Source organism: Miscanthus floridulus, chromosome 6, assembly GCF_019320115.1.
Source record: "Miscanthus floridulus cultivar M001 chromosome 6, ASM1932011v1, whole genome shotgun sequence".
NCBI lineage: Eukaryota > Viridiplantae > Streptophyta > Magnoliopsida > Poales > Poaceae > Miscanthus > Miscanthus floridulus.
Window position 1 is genome coordinate 93,429,503 of NC_089585.1, and position 18,412 is coordinate 93,447,914.

Below are 18,412 nucleotides of genomic sequence, written 5' to 3' on the forward strand. Positions count from 1 at the left end.
GACAAGCAACTAGATTTACTTACAAGCATTACATATGCATGATTGTTGTTTTGTCGTTGTGTTCCATTTGCCCTCTTGTTGCTTATTTTCTTAAAAAGAATTATAGCCTAAGGCAAAATACTTTGAAAAATATGAGGGTTTGAGAGAGGTCACTCACATCAGTCCCAATTGGTATTTATTTGGATCTTATTCAAGTTGGGACTTGATTGGGAACAGGCAGCGCGAAGGGAGTTTGAAGATTTACTGGAAAAGGTGCACCGGACGCTGCTGTCCAGCGTCCGGTCAGTTCATAGGGGGTGAACTGCTGTTGAAGGAGTGACCGGACGCTGCGTCTGTGCGTCCGGTCAGAAAGGGTTCAGCGTCCGGTCGATTGGAGGAAGATCAAATTGTACTGACCGGACCCTGCCTGCGTCCGGTCATGGACCACCGGACGCGTCCGGTCCCGATTCCAGAGGATTTGGACCTCTCTGGAATCGACCGAACGCTGGGTGGTAGCGTCCGGTCGCTACCACCGGAGCGTTCAGTCAGTGGATCTCACGTGGCTTCAAGACTCTTTTCCGTTTCCTTTTCTGTCGCGTTTTGGGGGCTATTTATCCGAACCGTGTTTTTCTTCTTCCTTGATCTAAGCCTGAACCGCAGCCGTGCCCTAGCCCTCGCGCCACCAAGCCGCGCTGCCGCTGCCTCGCCGCGCCACCGCTGCCTCGCCATGCCGCCGCTGCCTCTCTGAGCCGCCGCAGCCTCGCTCGCCAGCCCTAGCCCGAGCAGCCGCGTTGCCGCCTCCTCGCGCCTCTCCTCGCGCTCGCGCCTCCGTGCACCTACCCAGTCGCGCCCGCGCCTCCGTGCCCCTGCCCAGCCGCACCGCAGCCTCCTCGTGCCCTGCAGCCGAGCCACCGCGCCAGCTCGACTCTGCAGCACCGCGCTGGCCACCTCGCGCCGAAGTTCGCCGCTCCACCGTTGCCAGGCTGCTCGTCTTCACGCCAAGTGCTCTTGCCCTTTCCTCCCATTGGTTGGTAAGGCGAGTTCTACGTTTCAATCTTGATCTCCAATTGTGATCTAGATCAATTCTAAATGCACTGATTTCCAATTGCATTCAGGGCGTTTGACCTAACCCTAGCCCGGTTCCGAGGATCCCCCGCGTGACATCTTATCTCTTCTCGATTCGCTGTTTGTCAGGTAGAAAGCCATTCGATTCAATTTCGCATCTACATTGCTTTCTCTGCTAGGGTTTCGTATCTATTAGACATATGGTATTTATTTGTATATCCATCTATTCTATCGTGCAGCGAGTCGGTTCCGTTGTGGTTCAATTGGCAGTTGGCAGTTAACTCGGAGCCAAGCTCGCGAGTAAGGATCGAGGCCAAGCCTCGAAAGCGACAGTTTGATAGTTGATCTTCATCAGCGTCAGTTCACCATCTTGTCAGTTCAGATGGCTCGCACCAAGAATGTTGGTGGTGGCCCAGGTGATGATGATCGGAGGCCCCCACCTCGTCAGCCAGCCGGATCTAAAGGCAAGTCAACCAAGCAGGTAACATCCAAGAAGCGGAAGTACCCCGACGTAGAGACAGCTAGAGCAGCAGCTGTTGCAGAGGCCGCAGAGCGTGCCGAGAGAGGTGGCACCCGCAGCGGAATTGTCATTGCAGATCAGCCAGTTTCACCCGCAGTCAGAGCTGCGATTGAGGAGGTTGAGCGTCGTCATGGTAGTCCAGCTGGGACTGCCACGCTTGTAAGACGACGGGTTGCCATTGAGGAGGGTCCGTCAGCACAGCAGCAGCCTCCACCAGGAGAGCCTCAGCCAGCCCAGGAGACTCAGGAGAGTCAGGAGACCGAGCCGGCACCTCAGCTACGCCGCTCGAGTCGTACCAGTGCTGCATTTCCACCGAGGCCAGCTACACAGCGTAGGGGTTCACACCCTCCGCCCAGACCACAGGGTCCGCCTCCAGTGGTTCACCTCGACTTGAGGGCTGCTACAGCCAGGCAGGTTCAGCAGCTGCGGTTTGTTGAGTTTGAGGTCTGGTTTCCTCCGAGGAGGGATAAGAGAGCAGCTGAGGGGTTCTACACGCCACTGCAGGAGGATTTCTACAATACATATCTAAACAGTGGGGCAGTGTTCAGATCACAGAGGGTCTGTCCGATAGAGTCCATTGTGGCAGCAGCCGGAGAGGGCATTCGGCAATACTTGTCATATTTACCAGGACTGTCAGATCTGATTGGACGGACAGGGATATATGCACCTTCTTGGGTTCATTAGTTTTATGCCTCGCTCTACATCGATCCTCACCACAGATTCATTCACTTTGCCTTCAACGGCAAAGACTATAGAGTGACGAGTAGCAGGGCCAAAGAGATACTGAGACTATAGGAGCAGCCTGTAAGGATGCATGAGGTTTGCTATGGACATCAGGAGCCTCCCAGGCGTCCTCATGGAGGGTTGGTGCCCCCTACAGACTTAGTGCGCCATTGCTTCAAGGAGCCGTTTGGTGAGGGGTCGAGCAGGAACCCCAGTGACTTGACTCCTACAGCGAGGATACTAGAGGCCATCATCAGGAGGACATTGCTTCCCAGGTTGGGATACAGGGAGGGCCTGACTCGCTTACAGCTCTGGCTTCTCAATGCCATTATGCAGATGACAATGTTTGACATCTGGGACCTCCTTCTTTCAGAGATGGAGGATACTATAGCTGAGGGATTCAAGGGTCGTAGGCAGCTTCCCTATGCTCACTGGATCACGTTTCTCATCCGCAGAGTTGTGATTGATAAGCCCCCTGGCATGATGGATGAGTATACAGGTGCCACTACGGAGTTCCTAGCTTACAACCTATCACAGAGGATCAGACACGCCACTCCTCCGGCACCCAGACAGCCTAGCCGTCGTCCCGACGTGCTAGAGTTCGCAGCTTAGCAGGACGAGATCATCAGAGGGATTGCAGCCACTAAGGAGGCGGAGCTAGAGGCACAGCAGGAGGTGAGTGAGTACAGTGACAGCTCCGACGACGACTACCAGCCTATACCTCAGATGCCTCCACACAGACACGATGTAGAGGCAGGTAGCTCCAGTTCTGCTCCACCAGCTCCACAGATAGACCCCGCTCTCATTGCTATTCTTGAGCGGATGCAGCAGGATCAGACACGACAGGCACAGGAGACTGCTACAAACTTCGCACAGTTTCAGGCTCGTCAGGACAAGTTTCAGCGGCAGCAGCAGCTCCTTCAGCACCAGCAGTTACTTATGCAGCAGCAGCTCATGGGATTCATGCAGCATGTAGTGACAGCCATTGGGATCCCACTGCCACAGACTTCGCCCCAGCTTGCACAACCTCCTACCACTTCGACGACTCTAGCAGTACAGCCTATCGGGCTTCAGAGTCAGGGACAGCCTCCAGCTCAGTTTCCTTCACCTCCTGTACAGGTGTCCCAGTGGTTAGCTTCACCTGGTATAGCCCCGCAGTTCACTCCTTATCACACGGGTTTCTCACCAGAGCAGACGTCCTCACTATTCATGCCTGAGTCGTCAGTCTCCAGGAGTCTTGGAGCATCATTCAGTGAGTTGACCGGCATGCCTACCCCGCCTCACATGCATACTGCCAGTCCGTCTACAACCGCTCCAGCTATCATGACTACTCAGCGGCTCCCCTCGTCTGTCGCCTCGTCAGATCCTATGACAGACATACTTGCAGCTTCACAGGCAGCACCAGCTCAGACCCAGACCACTTCAGCAACACTTCCTGCTTCAGAGGGTCAGTCAGTTCAGAGCTCAGGGTCAGATGATGTTGGCGCCCAGTTCCATCTTGCTCCACGTACTTCAGCGCTCGACTCGTCCGCTGTAGCCCCGCCGTCCGACCCCTAGGTTTTGGTGTTTGATGCCAAAGGGGAGAGGGTTTGAGTATGTAGACTTAGGGGGAGCGAGTTTCAGGGGGAGCTAGTTATCTAGTATTAGCTTATTATATACTTTTGGAGTTTTATTTGTGTGATACACTATTACTTATGCATTCGTGTGTTTACTTTCATGCATACTCTTATTTATATGTGATAGTGCTATCTACGTGGTTGTGATATTTGACATGTGTGACTTCTACTTTGCTTTATCTCTATGTCATATCACTTGTGGAATGCTCATTTGCTTTTGCTTCCGCGTTTACACTTCGAAGCAAATGAGCTTTGTTATTGGTACTCATGCTCAATTCATATCCTTTGAGTACATTGTTTTGGCTTGAGTCATATAAGCTTGACTAACTCTTTTTGTTCTTATTGACAAAAGCTTATATGAACCAAGCCCGTCAAAAACCTCACTCCATAACATACTCGAGGTGGTATTGTCATCAATCACTAAAAAGGGGGAGATTGAAAGCATCTAGGCCCCTAGTTGGATTTCGGTGATTAATGTCAATACAAGATTACTATGACTAACGTGTGTTTTGTAGAGACAATTAAGTTAGGTCATGGTAATAGAGATCGATTGGGCAATCGAGGTTGTCATGCCCCTACGATGGAAATCGTTTTGGTTTTTCAAAGGATGGACGACAAGGTTAAGGATAACTAGTTCTAAGTGTCGATTGAAGTTGGAGAGACACTTAGAGTAGTTTAGGACTTTGTTTTTCCTTTGGCCGTACTATGAAGGGGGGTATGAACGGGTAGCTTGACCTAGTTGAGTCTAGTGAGTTAGGTGTGGTGCACACTTGTTCTAACTAGCTCTAGGTAGCTCCTATGAATGCCTAAGATCCTTTGGAGCAAACTTCATTCACATATGTTCGGAAGTTGGAAGTGAATAGAGGGTCAAATACTGACCGGACGCTGGCTCCGGTGCGACCGAACGTTGGCCGCAGGGTCCGATCAGTTCATTTGACCGTGAAGATCAAGTCTGGTGTGACCGGACGCTGGGAGGTCATGTGACCAGACGCTGAGGGCCAACGTCCGGTCGACTCCAGTAAGGGTCCAGACTTGGAAAAGAGTGACCGGACGCGTCCGGTTAGTGTGATCGGACCCTGTGTATCCAGCGTCCGGTCGTTTATAGTAAGCATCCACGAGCGACTGGACACGTCCGGTCGGTACTGACCGGACCCTGACAGCGTCCGGTCATCACTTGAAAACTGATTCGCAGGTTGAACTGACCGGAGCGTCCGGTCATCATGACCGGAGCGTCCGGTCATCCCGCAGAAGCTCATTACGGTTCGTTTTTCAGGCTGGCTTATAAATAGAAGCTCCACTCGTGAGTGGAGCATCTTTTGCTCATTCCAACAGCTGAGAAACATGTTTGTGAGTGCCAAGAAGAGCAAGGTCCTAGTGAGGTGTTTGTGATTCGAGAATCCAAGAGAGTAGCCTCACTAGCAAATCAAGAGTAGCAAAGTGTGCATCCATCTTCTCATTAGGCTTTGCATGGTCAAGTGAGAGTTCATGCTTGTTACTCTTGGTGATCGCCATCACCTAGATGGCTTGGTGGTGATTGGGAGTTTGGTGTTCACCCGGCGGAGCTTGTGGGTGACCCAACTCAAGTTGTGAGCGGTTTTGGGTGATTCGCCGCGACGGAGTGTCGAAGAATCAACCCGTAGAGAGCACTTGATCCTTGCGCGGATCAAGGGGGAGCTACACCCTTGCGCGGGTGCTCCAACGAGGACTAGTGGGGAGTGGCGACTCTCCGATACCTTGGCAAAACATTGCCGCGTTCCTCTCTCTCTCTCTATTTACTTTGAGCACTTACTTTGAGCATTTACTTTGAGCAATTCAATACTTGTTTTCATTTCCATAAGAATTGCTTGCTAGAGTAAGTTTGGAACTTAGGTTGAGAGGTTGTTGTGCATTAGTTTGATATAAACACTTTTCTAGGCACAAGGGGTTAATTGGGCTATCCGTAGGATTTGATTATTGCAAGAAAATTTAGAATTAGCCCAATTCACCCCCCCTCTTGGGCATCTTGATCCTTTCACACTTCATACACTTGTGCACACCCTTTGAAAGCTGAGCAACACACTCCACTCACTTATTCACTTGATTTCATCATTTTGAGTGAGTTTGGAGAGCCTCTAGTGCATTGCATTGAGTTGCATCATCTTGTGGCACTAGTTGGGTGATTTGGGCTGATTGTGAGCTTATTACTCTTGGTGTTTGCTGACACCTAGATGGCCCAATGATAGAAAGATTGTTGAACGGAGTTGGTGATTGTCTCTGGCCTTAATCGGTTGCTTGTGGTGTCTTCCCCAGTGGAGCATCAAAGGCAACTCTAGTAAATTGCCCGTGTCATTGAGCTACCTCACTTGTGTGTAGGTTCTTGCGGCGCCCCTTATGGTGAGCTAGGCGTGTGATACCTATTAGCCGCCGAACCACCAAGTGTTGGTTGACACACGGGGACTAACGTGCCGGCAAGCACGTGAATCTTGAGAGAAAAATCTTGTGTCTTTTGTGTGATTGGATTTCTCCTGGTGAATGGTCATCTTCATATTGTGATTGGTTCATTCCCCGACATGGCGGTATAATCACCCTACTCACTCTATTTACTTTCCCCCAAACTAGTTATAACAAGCTCTTTAGTGTAGCTAGAATTGTGTAACACCCCTAGTATTACGAGCTTGTTTAGCACCGAAATTTAGGTCCGAGAGGAATTAGCCAAACAAGTTTTTGGGTTTTAAAATTTTAAAACACACATGAAATGAGAAACAAACCATGTGCGACTCTCTTTTATGGTTGAGAGAAATCAAATAAATATCTAAGTTAATTTACTCAGTGCGTAAAAGTGCTAATGAAAATCCTAACAAGAAGAATAAAATAAGTAGTTTTAATTGTTTGATGCGAAAAACAATTTCTATAAACAAAAATAAAACATAACTTGTATTTAGTACTTAAATAAAAATTGAAGTACAAGTTTAGTAGATGGAAATGCAACTTTAACTTTTGGAAAATAAATATTGTTAACTAGTGTTTTGGGAGCTCAAAAATCAAATCCGAAATTTAAATAGAACTTTTGTTGAATCAGCAAGAAGTCAAAATTGTAGTTAAAGTGTTATTTTTTGTGAATTATATTGAGCAAAATAATTAAAGAGTGTTTAAATGTTTTGCTCCTATGGGTTAGTATGAAGTATGGACTATTGTGTGAAATGCTTATTGGTTGAAATTAATAAGGTTTAGGCCTTTTAAAAATTGTAACAAAAGAGTTAATGGTTACTTAGTTCCAACCGAAAACCCTTAACTTTTCTAAGTATGGAAGGGTGGCAAACAATGCTATTTTGACATTTAAGTTCTAACTAAAATACTTAAACACTAGTTTCGTGTTTTTTTACTATTGGTTGCTTCTAAGTAAGCACTTGAGCATGGTGTAGGTTGAAGTTGTGTTGGGTGTCACGTTGCTCTCGTAAAAATTGTCCAAACCTCCTTAGAGCGCGTTGGAAACCATGATTTGGTGCTCGGTTCGCGAACCGGTGTTCAGCGTGACGATCTTATCTTGGTGTCTCTCCATCTTTCTCTTGGGCCATCTTCTGGTCATAAGCATTGTTTCGCTAGTTAGCTGTTAGCACTAGGTACATGTTAGTGGAATTGGTTGAGTCTTAATCGAGACGCTAAGTAGTTTTGGCTCGCTTTAAAAATCGTGCTTGGCACCGTTTCAGACGCTAGCCCCATGGGCGTGGTCACCACGCGTGCGTGTGCTACTAGCGCCGAACTCAGGCTATGGCCAAGCTATTGCCGCTAGCTAGCTCATGTGCCCGGTCGATGCCACGCCGCGCCTTTGGCCTCGTGTTGGCCATCCCGGCTGGCTATGGCATGGCCCCGCTATAACTTTGTGGGCGTGTCACCCTCTTGTCGTCGAGCCGCCCGTGGGGACGAGACAAGGCTACGGTGAAAGTGGACCGTGACGTCTATGAGGGGGTGAATTAGGCAACTTAAAACTCTAACTCTAATCTATGACCACTTTTTCTATTCTTAGCAAAACCTATGTAAAAGATAATCTATCTAAATGTGCAACTACGGTTTTGCTAGTGTGCTGCTATTTCTACCGCAAAATTGAGTTATACAAACAATGTGAATGCGAAACCTAAAGAGTAAGGTAGAGATATGTAAACTCCCATCGATGACTCCAGTATTTTTACCGAGGTATCGAGAAGCACGTAAGGTTCCCCCTAGTCCTTGTTGGAGCCCCTCGCAAGGAATCCCTCGTAAGGGCCAAGCTTTCGGTCGAGTAACTCCGTGGATAGCCCCGAGCCTTCCCCACGCGCAAGTGGGTCTCTGGTGTGCCTTCCGGCAAGCCTCTCTCGGACCACTCCCCGCTGTCTTCACTATCAAGCTTCCGGCGGAACTGCTGCGGGTCTTGTTTCCTTCGGTACACGGTGGCGGCCACACCACAAACACGGTTGGTGTGATCTCGCAAGACTATAAGCCCCTCCTATATACAACAATAGTGCACGCAAGCACCGAGTGGTAAGAGGTATGCAAACCTCACTAAACACTAGGCTTAAACCTAGAGCAAGCGCATAAGCGGTGGTCTAATCAACCTAAGCACTTCGCAAAGCACCTACGCTAATCACCTAATGAATCACTAAGCACTATGCAAGTGGAGATCACAAAAATAGTGTATCAACACCCTTAGTATATTTTCTTAGCTCCACTCCCACTAAATGGCTGATTGGGGGTCTATTTATAAGCCCCACTGAGAAAGTAGCCGTTGGGGACAAAACCTAGCTTTTCTGCTACTGACCGGATGTTGATCACGTCTTGACTAGACGGGTCTGGTCATCCTGACCGTTGGAGCGCACGTGTTGATCGAACTCTAGCTGAGTCCAGTCATCATCGACCGAACGTGTCTAGTCGCGCTGGCTCCGCTCTAGAACCTCTCTAGACTCGATCGGACGCTGCACTTCGTGCGTCCGGTCATCCAGTCTGCTGCGTCCGATCACGCTGAAAACACTACTGTGATGATGAATAGTGTTATAGGTGCGTCCGGTCACTGCTGCTCAACGTTTGGTCATGCTGAACACACTACCGTGATGATGAACAATGTCGCCGGTGCGTCTGGTCACTGCTTTGATCAGTGTTTGATCACAGTTGCTAACGCCTGCTGTTGCCTGACACTTGATCGGAGCATCCAGTCACTTATAGGGCCGTGTCTGGTCACCTCTGCCAGGCTCGTTTCTTCACGATCTTGCATCCGGCTTGGTTCCAATCTTTGTGCTTGGACTTTGCTTGACCTTGTATGTCTTCTATGCATCTTCACATGTCTTTCTTGATGTGTTGATCATCGGATCATCACATCATCTTCGTCTAAGTCACGTTTTGCATCCTAATAAACTACAAAACAATTACTTATTAGTTCATTAGTCTAATTTGGTTGTGTTGGTCATCAAACATCAAAATTCAAAGTAAATGGGCCTAGGGGCCATTTTCCTTACAGCTGTGGCTATCATTGCCTTGCCATTATGGCGCTCGCCTCACCCCTCATTTCACCTACCATGTCGAGGCTCTGGGCAGGTGCCAATGCCACCACGTCTTGGCCAATGACCTCGGTCGCAGGGGTGATGGTGATGTCCCTCTACCGTGCTTGCCCCCGCTAGCCGACGCCGGTGTGACCTACTCAGGTCCGGCTCCTCCAATTCAAGTGCTTCGCGCTAAGCCTCTAGGTCTCGTCGTCTGTGCGCACGTGCTCGTACTGCTACCATTGATCGGGTTCACCTCGTCTTAATCCGCTCGGGCTCACTCGTGTGACCTCCCCATAGCCGCACCGTGTGTAGAGCCATCCTTCCTTCCTCTTCCTAGTCACCAGCTCAGGCTTCATAGCATAATTCCCCGCATCAGTGGGTGGCATAGGTGGTCAGCTAGGCGCCCTGTTCTCCTCAAGCCCGACCGATCACTACCAACTGACAATTTGGCGTTTTGCTCACCGCCGGCCGTGGGCGCCACTGAATCGGTAGGTTAGGAGGTAAGGCATGTAGGAGTGGTAGCAGTTAGATTGCTAGTAACCCTAAGCTTGCCTTGACTCCCTCCATCCGATGCTCTCGTTACTTTGGCCAGGATGCTCGACGACAGAGTGTGGACATGTCGGTGCCGTGCTCGGAGCGCCGCCACGCCGTGCGGGCACGCATGGCCAGATCGCCACAGCGCTCCCCTGCTTCAACCGTCAGTGGGATGTGCACCACGGTGAGCCACTGATGCTTATCCGCCACTTCTACTCTACCAAGCATATGAAGGTTCGTCGAAACAGGCGTGCCACTGCCGCAGATAGCCGCTCGCCGCTGCAGCTCACGCCAGTGCGTCTTTGAGCCCCTAGCCGCCACCCATCTTAGTGTGTTTAGCCATAGATGGCAATCAACCCGCTAAATGGGTCCGTGCAGGCCTCGGTAGCTGGCGTGGACGCCTAGTGTCGTCGTGCATGGGGTGGCCGGGGGTACGCATGGGGAATTTGGAAAAATCTAGGGGGTTAAGTGAATTCGTCAGAGAAAGAGAGAAATAGTATTAGAACCTAGTCGTGGTTCAAGAAAAGTCCGAGGGCTCATTTGCTAAAGTGCTAGCGCTGGGCCGCCGGGCTGCTGGGCCGAATGGTTGCCACCGACCCTTTTTATTTTCTAAGTATTTTCTAATTTAGTTTCTAAGGTAAACTTGTAAATTCAATATAAAATTGTGTAGTTAACCGAAAATTATGAAACCAATTTTGTTAGATTCCTAAAATCATGATCTACCTGCTAGTATATTTTGTTCGTATAGTTTTATAATATTTTCATAAGTGACCTAATTAATTTGGGATGCTTAATATTGTTAGGATATAAACTTAAAGGAATTTTTGTGATAAATTGGTGATAGTGTTGACTCTGAAACTTTCACAGTAAATTCCTAACATTATTAGATGCTCACCGTAATTTTTGTAGCTCCATAATAATCAATTTGTTAAGGTAGCTAAATGAGTCCTAGTTCAAAAATATATATTTAATCGATAAAATACCGAAACACCTTTGGGATTGTAGGACAAACATTTTTTTAGAGACAACCTTACTTGATGACGTGGACACGTAGACTAGTACATTAGTCATTAAAGCTAGCTCGTTAGCTTGCAAAGTGTAATCGTATTTTAGAGTTGCAGTTACCGTTGATTATTTACGTCTCTGCGTTGCGTCCACGTATATCATAATAGGAACAACGATGGATCGTGGAGTCATCTGGAGTAGCAGAAAGGATGGTGCCTTGATGATCGTGTCACCAATGGATTGCTAATCTTTGATTATATCTTGCCCAGACAAGCCCCGGTGCGTAACCCCTATTATTCTGTACTTTATTTTATGCTTGTGCGTTAAGTTTTAAGGAGTTGAATAAAACCACTTGCATATATAGATCATTTTCCTATGAATCCTACTAGTATGTCAGGATCGTGTAGATTGCTATGCTATAGGATCCGGTAGAAGTCGAGTGATTACCTGTCACTTGCGAGAGATAGGAAATATATTATTGTTGTTATTATAATTATTACTATCACATGGAATATACATGAAGGATAATTGGAGACCGAGCGAAATGGTAATTTAGATCTAGACTTGGTTAGGCATTCGAGCGAGGCTTGGATTGTACTTGTTCCGCCTGTGTCGATTGAGGACCGTCTATTGTTGTAGATGATAGACATATCGCAGACTTATTATCCTGTGCACATACTTACTTATGGGAGCGGGAAGGCTCGTTACACTCTTGTGGCGGGTTCTGGCTCTTTTCGAATCAACTAATTGAAGGCGGGAAAAGGTGAAGGTCTAAGCACCATACTAAGATGGGGTCTCAAGTGTGGGGGCTTGGAGTCCAAGTTTGGACGGAGACCTGGACCCCTCGACAGGAGTGGAATAGGTTAGTCTTGTTTGTGTCTAGAGTACAAACGGGGTGTGTGTTTTGGGGTACCCAGCTGGAATACATTGATTCACGAATAGCCGTTTCTGTGAGATGATACAACTTGGCTATGTTCTAGCATCGTAGTAAGAAGTGGAACTTAAAAGGTGATAAAATAGTTCTGATTTCTTACCACCTGCTTAAAAGTAGCATATGTACTTACATAGAATGGTTAGTTAATGAACTAATGATGTCTGCTAATAAAATTAAATATAAGGACACACGTTTAGTAATGCTTCCGTAGATGCAATAACCCACAAGTCAAATAAGCCTTGCATATTCTTGGAGTCTTTTATTTCCTCCTATCGGATAAGTCTTGCTGAGTAAAATTGAGTACTTAGGGTTTTATTCCCCCTGTTGGAGATGATCGGAGGATACTTAGAGCTGACTCTTGTGTGGAAACCTCCTGATGGGCTCAGAGAGGATTTCTTCACGCTACGACCATTGTGTTTATTTATAACCCTCACTATAGATTTTTATAAGAAAAGATGTAAAATCTGCTAGCATCTTTTATATATAAATGTCCATTATATTAATGCTATACTATGTCATTAAATTAATCTTTGTTTCCTCTGTAACTCTAATAACATTATTCTATTCCACTGTTATAATCAATTAAGATAATATTCTGTTATTGTAATAAAGTGATGTGAGAAATGGCTTAGGAATGTTGTAAGATTTATTCTCTCATTCATGATCCTGATGGAAAAATATGGATTTTCGAGTTCTTCCTTAGGGTGTGCTCGACGGAACAACACGATTTAGTGCGCTCTATTAGGTACTTAGTATCTAATAAAGACAAGTACTCTTGAGAGGGCATTAGATTAGGCGGTTCTACCATAAATTGAGAGCTTGCTTTGTGGTTTAGTTTCATCTAGTGTAGCTCTTTAGTGTAGCTTTCTTGCGAGCTCTTAGTGAGTTGCAACATAGCCTTGTTGTGTGCCTAGCGATCATAGCAACTAGAATTGTTGGGATACGTGGCTTGCAACCCTTGTAAAGCTACAACAAAATTGCATTACGCCATTTGTTATACTAATTAATTGATCTAGTCAATTTGTAGAGTTTTAAATAGGCTATTCACCCCCTCTAGCCATATTAGGACCTCTCACCCTGTCGCGGCGGCGGCACCTGCCCCAGAAGCCGCTGCATCAACGGAGAAGGAGCATCCGCTGCGTCGCCGGAGCGAGATGCGTGAAGTCCGGGCGGTGAAGTCTCGCATCGGGGGCATGCGGGCTGCCGGGACGAGCCGCACGCGACATGCGGCGGCGGAAGCAGGTGAGCGGAGGCGCAAATCGCAAAGACCGGGCGGTGACGAGACTTCACACGGGGGCTTAGCCAAGCCTGAAAAAAAGATCTCCATCTTGTTTTTCTGGAGCCAGGCTAAGGCTTCCAAAGTGGCTTAGTTGAGCCTAGCTTTAGGCTATTTACAGACAACCAAATAGCTGAAAGTTGGCTTTCTGGAGCTTGGTTGGGGTTAGCCACCCAACTAACGGACCCGTGGTTACTGCGAAACAGCGAACGGATGCGGGATGCCAAGCCCGTCGGCCGTGTCGCAACCGTGCGAGCGACAGAGGAGAGGAGCGGAGTCTGCTTTAATTTTGTTCCGAGCAAAAACGTAGGAATCAATTTGTTTGATCCTGTAATAGGCGCGCGGGCAGGAATCTGACGGGAAATGAATGGAATGGAATGGAAGCCAACAGCGAGGTGCCGGAGGGCCAGGCAGGCTAGCCTTGATCCTACGCAACCCCACTCCCCTGAAGCAACCGATGTCGACCGCTGCGTCATCCTATCCCCTCTCCTTTTCCGCCTCCTCTGTCCTCTCTCCTTGCGATCGCACGGCCGGGGATGGACGAGATGAAAGCTTTACGCACGCGACAAGGGCAGAGGTTAACTCTTAATAATTACTTGCCCTGTTCGCCTGCATGCATTATGAGAGAAAAATAGTATTCATTAACTTAAAAAAGTACGATTTATAAGGCAAGCGAACGGACGGATGGACGGTTCATCCAAATCCAGAGGGGATAAGATGAAACGGACTGTGTTAGTTGTGCTTTTCGTACCTGTTGGCTGCTGCTCTGTTCATATGTCAAATATGCCATATTGCCATCTCCGTCGCATTGTCCACGTAGAGTACTGTTTCCACGCAAAGCAGCATATAGTAGTTTATTAGGCCGGCACCTTACGTGGGAACAGCGAACAGGATTATATATGTTGATCAGCTGTGCCTTTCTGGCGGAGCAAGTTAGCAGCTTGACAAGTCGATTTCCTAGCTCACCAACCCAATAGTCCAAGCTCCTAAGAAAGTCCACCTTCTGGTGACAAATAATTAAGCAATGCTTCAAGTAAGATTGTTTGAAGCCAATCATATTCTAGACTCTTGCTGTGATGAGTTACTTTTTTATGTACCAAATTTTAGTGAATTCAAAGTTATATACGAGTAGATTTTGTCTTGGAAATATACTTCCACGCATGCAAGAGAGAGAAGCTCAGGGAGTGGCTAGGCAAACAGATAAGACAAATGGTTGAAGTTGATTTCAGTGGATCCCACATTAATTGCCCTAGGTCACGGCTGCTCATCATCATCTATGAATTGCATTCTTTCTTAGCTAGACAACTCAGGGAGTGGCTAGGCAAACAGATAAGACAAATGGTTGAAGTTGATTTCAGTGGATCCCACATTAATTGCCCTAGGTCACGGCTGCTCATCATCATCTATGAATTGCATTCTTTCTTAGCTAGACAACATCCGTACTCAACAAATTGCTTTCTTTTGCGAACGGTGTTAAGAGTGCATTTTATAGACATGTTAGAACAAAAGAAACTAGTGGACAAGGTTTAGACAACTTCAAAGTATCGCTTACTACTAGTGATTGGAGGTAGTACCAAAAATGATCAAGAATTAATTGTTCTCATTGGTATTCACAAGAGAATTTCTCATAGTACCATAAATAAAAGTCGTTTTAATTTTGTTCTAAGTTAATCTTCTCTAACTTTAAGATAACCAAGTCTATTGAAATGCATGTGTATCTACAACATCAAGTTAGTTTTGTTAAATTTAATTTGTCATGAAATATATCTTGATGATGCATTTATTTGTTATTTTAGATGTTACTATGTTTTTTTATTATAAACTTAGCAAAGTTTGACTTAGAGAAAACCAAACAAAATTATGTTTTGGAACTAAATGGAGTAGATCCGACTAGCAGCCTCATGGTAAAATGTTGGATTAGTGTGATGCTGTCAGGGGCAGAGCTACAGCTTATCATCAGGGTTAGTTGACCCTGACGTATTTTGAGAATTCCAATAGAATTATAGCATATAGTGCCAATAGTTTCTAATGGCTCCACTATTTCAAACAAGACCTCGATGACCATCTGACCTAGATTCGTCCCTGGGTGCTGTGATATACTCCCTTCGTTCAAAAAAGATATAATTATCATTTTTCGAGGAGTCAAACAATTTAAGGTTTATCTAAATTTATAAAAAATGCTAACATTTATGATACAAACCAAGTATAATTAAATTAATTATAGAATATACTTTTATAGTAAATCTAGTTGGAGACATAAATGTTAATACTATTTACTACTATAAATTTAGTCAAAGTCAAGCTTAGTTTGACATGTACAAATCTTTTTTTTAGAAGGGCAGCAAGAGCTTTGCCGTATTTTTATTAGACGATTGAACCAGAAAAAAGAGTTTACAAACAAGAAACACACATGTACAAATCTTCGGCCTGTTCGCTGGTTGGTTTCTAGGCTGGTTTGGGCTGGCTGGTGCTGATTTGTTGTGAGAGGAAAACACTGTTGGCTGGCTGGTTTGGGCTGGCTGAAACCAACAAGCGAACAGGATGCTTATAGTTGTATTTTTTTTAGATCGAGGGAGTAGTCCTCCACACACTTGAATGAGCTAACAACGTGACAAACGACAAGTTTGGGCTTTTCATAAAATGGACTAGGTCTATGCATGATCTCGGCAAAGGGTGTCCCTTGCTGGCAAGGTAGACACGATCGATGTTGACTTGGGAGTTGAAATACTACTAGTATATATTAAAAAAAAAATTATACCCATGCTTGTTTGACAAGAAGGCTCACGCACTTGTTTGTGCTGTGCGCACAGAAGCTGCAGACGTCATTACGAGTTTATTTACTGTAAAACGAACTCACCCGCATGAGGGCAGCCCAAGCATTGTGTTTAAAAAGAAAACATTTTCAGATAGGTCAAGAAAACCCTTAAACCTTTATTCCACCTATACATAGTGGCACCGTAAGCTCCTGTGAGACTAGACTTACCTTAGACCTATGCTTTGACGTGGGACACACGGGATGATTTTTTGAACATGTAGATAAATTACGTCTCCTTCGGCCAACAATTCTGTCCCATAGGGGGTTCGAACCCTGACTGATAGGACACAAAGCATACAGTCTGACCAACTGATCTAGCGTTCGTTTGTGAGTTTATTTACTGTACTAGATAGCGTGTCCGTACATTGCTACGAGATAACTAAACTTTTATACTAAAAACACACGGATCACATATTAAGATAACAATACTATAAGACATTAAACTGACATTTAATAAAAAAACAAAGTTTATGAAATTAACGGTCACTAAGAGCACGGCACCGCAGGCTCACAAACTCTACTATATAGACATTTTCGTGATACGACTAAAATAATATTTTATATCGGCAAGAAGTCTCTGATATTACAAACTAAATGAAACAATCAAATATGTCAAACAAACATTACTCAATCCACATATTTTGAACCTGTTTGACCAATGAAAATGCACAAAATAACTATTATATTAAACTAAATTCATGTTCATCATCTATTCAAAGTGCATGCCACAAACGTGTAAATAATTTCAATATTATTTAGTTCTCTAAATCTATAAGACGCGGCACGATGTCCTTAGCAAATTCTTGAACTCGGTGACATCTGTCTTCATAAACAAGCAGACGATTGTGTAGGCCTATAAACAAATAAAAAACTTTTGGGTCATTGTTGTAGTCAATAAATTAAATCAATGAATTGCCCCAAAAGAACCTCACTTTGAAAATCATGCGCCTGATTACAAATAGGATTGAATACCAATTTGCTGAAATCGTAAGTAGTGGTCACTCCGCCTATCATGCACGAGCAAAAAATGTAATAATTGATACTTTATTTAGTCAATACATATGAGAACATCAGTGATATAATACCTCTCTTTCTATTAATTTGTACATGGAGACCAGCTAAAATACGCAACTCTGATGCCGCTCGCCGCCATTCCGATAAGTGACGGCATATGTGTGTATACTTGACGGTTATTATGATGCAGTGGTACCTATGAGTTACAAAATTGATTAGCACCCAACAATAAAAAATTGATAGCATAGAGCAATGATAAATTTTTCATTCTAAGCACCTTTCATTCATCAGCACCACATATCCGTACGGTCTCATCCGCACGTCATCCCTTCCTCGAATATTAGACACATGCACAACTATATCAATGACATCTACAAACACAAACAATAGTTATTGATGGAATAGGAACATGAACAGTTAACTATGTATTTTTAAATATAGGCGTTTGAGGTATGCCTACAAAAAAGTACTCCTCTTGAGCGTATATATCCTCGAATTCCATAAAGGTACAAGGACACTGACAAATCCATAGCTCTCTCGGTGGTGCATTAGCCATACTTTGTGGAGATAGAACCATAAAGTAATCGGCACATAAATGGAAGATGTAGCTCAAAGGACTAACATGAGTAGGCGCAAAGCCAACTCTCATGAAGTCATAACATTCTCCTACACGAAGCAAAGCGTCGAACCTCATGGTTTGGTCGCCATACGCAACCGCTTCCATTTTGGTTCGCTGTAAGAATATTAGATCCAACAGATAGATAACAATGGTACGTAGAAAAAAATTTAGACATGTTCCAAAAAGATGAGCTAAAAATGCACCTGCCCATCCTTCAAAACTACACGCAAATATATATCACCATGGTGATATCGTACGTTGCCTTTCCAAAAAACCATGGCACTCACATCCCATATGGAAGATATGTGTTCCATTCTCACTTCATGGAATTCAACCCATCTACAATCCCGTCCGTATCAATCAAAATGATAAAACACACGAGTAAACCTATGTTGACAGAAAATGATTGCCTCGTCAATTACAAGATAAATGTAACGTAGTTACCTGTAGATGTGTGTATCGGTGATTGCAGGCGGCGGGTCAGCGTACACCCTCTTTCTTTTGAGCGACCGAGAGCCAAAACCCATATCGGCAACTGAGAAACCAAAATCATGAAAAATATACAAGATGACATTAGTCAGTCTGAACATAATATACTATTATTCTATGGAGATCGGTAGGCAATTAAAGATTTAAAGTTGTCCGCGTGCTCTGTGCCTCTGTCCTGTTATCTTGATGACGTCATGTGAGGCATCTGAAATAACTACAACACCTACATTGTTAATTTGTTAGCATACATGACCACAAATTTAATGCCCATGCGTGGCCACGTGCCAATAAAATTTGAACTGCAGTATACGGTGATAGATCATGATGCAAATCA

The 18,412-nt window shown here is 45.4% G+C and overlaps 1 long non-coding RNA gene across 1 annotated transcript; it reads right to left on the reverse strand.

The window, feature by feature from the left end:
- Positions 1–16,940: 16,940 nt before the first annotated feature.
- Positions 16,941–18,391, reverse strand: LOC136458656 (uncharacterized). Its single transcript, XR_010760037.1, has 3 exons — positions 18,034–18,391; positions 17,042–17,166; positions 16,941–16,963 (listed from the first exon to the last, which is right to left on the reverse strand). It is a non-coding gene; the product is annotated as an uncharacterized lncRNA (long non-coding RNA).
- Positions 18,392–18,412: the final 21 nt, after the last annotated feature.